Below are 4,853 nucleotides of genomic sequence, written 5' to 3' on the forward strand. Positions count from 1 at the left end.
GGGCTGTAGTGGGCACTGAAACCCCGACCCGATAGGCCCGACCAGACCCGACCAGACCCGAACGCGTATGTGGGCACCCCCTATTAGGTAGCTCAGTGTCCGCTTCCACCTCAATGACTTAATGGAACACCCTCGTAAACCAGCACCACACAAATGAGAACTTCTGGAATAAAGAACTCGATAAAGAGCTCGTCACAACAGCCATGTGTCGTTAAGCTGCATGTCATGCTAACAATGGACGAGGACCAAAGTCGGTGAATTAGTTTTGGAGAGCAATTCCAAGAGAAACACTTTTCTGGGGGGGGGGGTTGTTTTATTTTGTGGTTTATCAGGTGGGGGGAGGGGGTTGTTTTGTTTTTTGTTGTGTGTTTATTATGGGTTGTTTTGTTTTTTTAAACTGATTAACGTTTATCTCGTACATTTTAAATGGTCGTGTAATAAAAACAGCACAAAACAAAACAAATAAAAGAAGGGTGTTCAAATAAATCTGGATTGCCTTTGTGATATGAAACACCCCCTTACATCCCATGTTTATTGTTATTTTAAAGCGCTCTGATCAATTGGTTCAACAATGATCCTTACTGTGTACTCAACTCAGCTCTGGATTTGCATTTGTTTTGGTTTGTTCAGTTGTTGGGTTTTGTTTTTTTATTTAGTGTGTTAGTTTTGGGGTGGTGGGGTTGGGTTTTTTTCGTGTTTTTTTTTTTGGGGGGGGGGGTTGTAAGTGTTTTACAACGTTCGTAACTGCTTAAAAGGTCATATGAGTTCGCGGGACACATTAAACGTTTTTCAGATTGTAGGAGCTTGTATTTATTGTTTCTGTCTTTTCTTAAATTTCCACTCCCGTCTGTTATATCGACGAACCACTGTCAGAGATACTGGAAGATTTACGCTTTTAAAGAAAAATAGACCAAAAAAACCCACAACAACAGCAATCAAGCAAACAAGCAACACAACAATGAAATAAATAAATAAGACGAAAAGAAAACCTTTGTCAGTTTCTAAGTCGGAACTGAACTCAAAAGCCTTCGAACACCAGCTTGACAACTGCAAGGGCGGTTTCTACTGACTATACGCTGTCTTTAGGCCATTTCCAAAGAGTGGATATTAACATGTTCTTATGCACAGTAGAATTTTAAATGGGTTGATTTATCAACGTCATGCTCTTACTGTGCCGAGCAACATAGGGGGAACTGCTGCTTTTTCTTTCCTCATTCTTGCTTTCGTCATTTTTCCTCTACTTCTTTTGTATGTTTGTCACTCTCTTGTGAGCTGCTATTTTCGTGGTGCCTTGATAGTCGAGGCAGACTTTGTGCTGTTGAGGCTAGAGAGGTGAGCAGAGTAAGTCTGATTCCCTGTATGGACTTCTCTGTTGATATCCACCCCTTGGCGCTCATATGACCTTATGCAGTTGCGAGCACCGTAAAAAAGCATTACTGAAACAAACAAAAGAAGTTGGATCATAGTCATAGACTTATCATATTATCCCAGACCATGAACCGTGACGTTATTCCTCCAGTTCACTGTGGACTGCACCTTTGGCCCAAATGAAGGACATTTTCCCGCTCTTTTCGGCAATTTATAGCAATTTTCTTTGTGGATCAATACCTTTAATGTCCATTTAGAAAGCATGTATGGATTTTTACTATGAAACGTTGTTTCAAGCCACAGAAATGTAAATTTGTAGCTTCCAAGTACACTGAATCTATGAAAGTCAGCACATTCTTATGGCCATTTTCTCGCTGATTTTGCCTCTAACACCAGGCAACCCCCATCTCCTTCAAAACCAAATAATATCTCGATTTCTATTCAGGTTGGATGGGTTTCTTCTTTTTTTTCATCAAAAGCAAGATAGTTGGACCTGCTGTAAGGTTTCTATACCGATAACGCCATAATATGCCCAAAAGTTGACAAGCGACCTAATCCACCTCACCGTGACACACAACAGACTTAGTATAACAATATCATGCGAACAATAATGCAAACGCTTTTTAGGGCAACGAAATGAGCAATCTAAAACTACGCCCACTACGGATGGGATAGGGGCCGATCGCCCGACTCGGTCGCCTCATAAACAAACGTGTTTGTTGTCAGTTTCAGGTGACCGGGTCGGGTGATCGGTTCGATCCAGCCGTAGAGGGCTCCCTGTATAACAAAATTAGTATTTTGTGCGTTAAATGGTGACATAAACAACTCGCTCCAAAAAGCAGCTCCCTTCACCGTTGTGATTTGAAAAAAAAGGAAGAGGATGGCGAGTTGTTAGTTGTTTTTGGTTGTTGTTTTTTCGTTGTTGTTGTTTTTTTTTTTTTGGGGGGGGGGGGTTGTTGTTGTTTGTTTTTTTGTGTGTTTTTTTGTGTGTGTGGGTTGTTGTTGTTGTTGTTGTTTTTTTTTTTGGGGGGGGGGGGTTCTATTGCGTCTGATCTTAAAAAGAGAAGAAGAAAAAATCGACACGAACGAGCGTTGGGCATAAAATGACACACTGCGTGAGCAGAAATGACACACTACCGGGATTTTCAGCGAGTGAGTGGCACTCCTTCAACGGCCAGTTCTATCGCGGTCTCAGAATAACAAATTTATATCTGACATTTTGGGCCGCTTTGAGCTACTAAAACCATGAAGTCAGAAACCAAATGGCCTATCTGCTGTATTAAAAACGTAAGATTATTCGGAGTTGTTATCAAGATATTCAAAGTATTGTATTCATGGTGTGAAATTCAAAACCTTTGAAGTCATAATTTTTCAAAACTGGTACTGAGCAGATAGAGCTTTGTAATTCTGAGATAGCCATATGTTGCGTGTTTTCCCCAGATTTTGATCGAACACCAAACTATCTATATTTCCCATGGTTCGTTCTGGATACGTCTATTGTGAGTTTGTGTTGCGAACCAAACGCAGAAGCGAGAGGAACGAAGGGCCGCGTTAAATCACGAAGAGAATAGACGTATTGATTAACCCTATCCGTCTGTCGTGTTTTGCTATCGTATCCAAACAACGTGGGGAACTCTGTGCTACCACTTTAAAAGAGGAAATTTATTCGTTAATCCGATCCGTACGCTTTGCATAGCAGTCTGTCAAAATGATTTTTTTGAGAAGTACTGAACGTTTTAAAGAGATCTTAGAGCTAGAAGTATTCTAAAATGTGAAGAATGCAACCCCGGGATACAAAATGACTCCAGAGCGTACGGATAGGGTTAAGTTGCTGAGACGTTGGAGACCCGTGTCATGGCGCGATGGAATCAGGCGCTCGTCAATTTTCGGGCATATGAGGTTATTGTTATAGTTTTCCAGTTTGTATATTTATTTTGCATTTCGAGTAAAATATCCATTAATCTTGAATAGAGATCGAGATATTTGTGATTAAAGGAGGGGGGGGGGGGGGTCGCCTTGTATCAGAGGCAAGATTAGCGAGAAAAAGGCTGCCAAAATTTGGTTTTATTTCTGTCAACCTCTATTCAAGATAAATGGGCATTTGTTTACATCAAAAGAAAATCATTTGAACAAGCTTTAAGATGATACCAATAACTCCAAATCGCCACCCTAGAAGTACAATGTTCCTTCTGGCATTTTTGGATTGTTTAAGTTACTAATATCATGGGGTCAGAAGCCAAATTTTCTATCTGCTCTACCAAAATCGTAAGATTTTTTGGAGTCGTTATCAAGATGTTCAAAGAATTGCATTCGAAAGAGCTTAACATGTGAATTTTTAAAAAAAATGTAAAATGTCTCAAATCTAAACACTGAGCAAATAGAACTTTGTCATTCTTGGGCAGCGATATAACGTCCAGAAATTTGACAACTCTCTGCTTCCACAGTGTCGTGACACATTGTTTTCTTTTTTAAAAAATATTTTCTTTTACTTGTTTTTCCACAGGCAACCCGTGAGTGTTTATAGCGTTGCCTGTCAACCTTTTCAAAGCCAACAGAAATATTATTATTATTAAAAGTAATCTTCATTTATGCTGAAAAAAAAACTCTTTAAAGATAGCACTCCCATTTTCAAGTATTTCTCGTTTAATGTGAACATATATTTTAAAAAGTAATCCTCACTAATTTATGAGGAAAGGAATGTTGTTTTTTTTCACTAAAAATTCGTTTGACATATTATTATATGGACATGAAATTGAGCTTTTTTTAAGTTTTAGTATGAGTTTTACGGACTTACAACACAATAAGGTCATATAAGTGCCGAAGAATAGATTATGTGTTACAAGAGAGTAACAAACACACAAAAAAAGAAGGAAGGGAGATAAGGACGACAGATGTTTGATAGGAAAGAAGTAGCAAACCACTCCAGAGCACCCGCCAACCACTCACCAAATGGCCCTTTAAAACAACTCTTCTGACCGTTAGGTTTTTAGAAAAGAAGGACGGCCCGATTTGGGGAAGGGGGGGAGGGATTGTTCAAATGTATCTAATTCTCCAAAGACACATCAGTAAGAAGGCAGCGCTGGACAATATGAAAGGCATAGAGGTGTCGTGTAGGCGGACAGAAGACCCCACTTAAAATGAAATAATTTTTTTAAAAGTAACCCAAACTTAAAATAAAAAGAAAATAGCCGCAGGGTGGTGCTGTGATGTAGTTTTCGTCGATTCAACATGATTACGGAATTTATTTTTAAACCCTGTCAGCTCATTTCTTGTGTTGCCATTATTATCGTATCCTCATTTCCCCTTTGGTCTAAGCTTTTTTAGTTTTAGTAGAGGTTTTACGGCGCTCGCAATTGCATAAGGTCATATGAGCGCCAGAAGATCAGAGGTGTTACAAGAGAGTAACAAACATAAAAAAGAAGAATGGGAGATAAGGACGATAGATGTTTGACAGGAAAGAAGAAGCAAACCACACCTGAGCACCC

General features: G+C 39.4%; 1 protein-coding gene across 1 annotated transcript in view; it reads left to right on the top strand.

Moving 5' to 3' along the window:
• Positions 1 to 4,853, top strand: part of LOC101846033 (atrial natriuretic peptide receptor 1) — an 81,863-nt gene that overhangs the window by 6,972 nt on the left and 70,038 nt on the right. The window lies entirely within an intron of this gene.

This window comes from Aplysia californica, unplaced genomic scaffold (genome assembly GCF_000002075.1).
Source record: "Aplysia californica isolate F4 #8 unplaced genomic scaffold, AplCal3.0 scaffold00732, whole genome shotgun sequence".
NCBI classification, from domain to species: Eukaryota; Metazoa; Mollusca; class Gastropoda; order Aplysiida; family Aplysiidae; genus Aplysia; species Aplysia californica.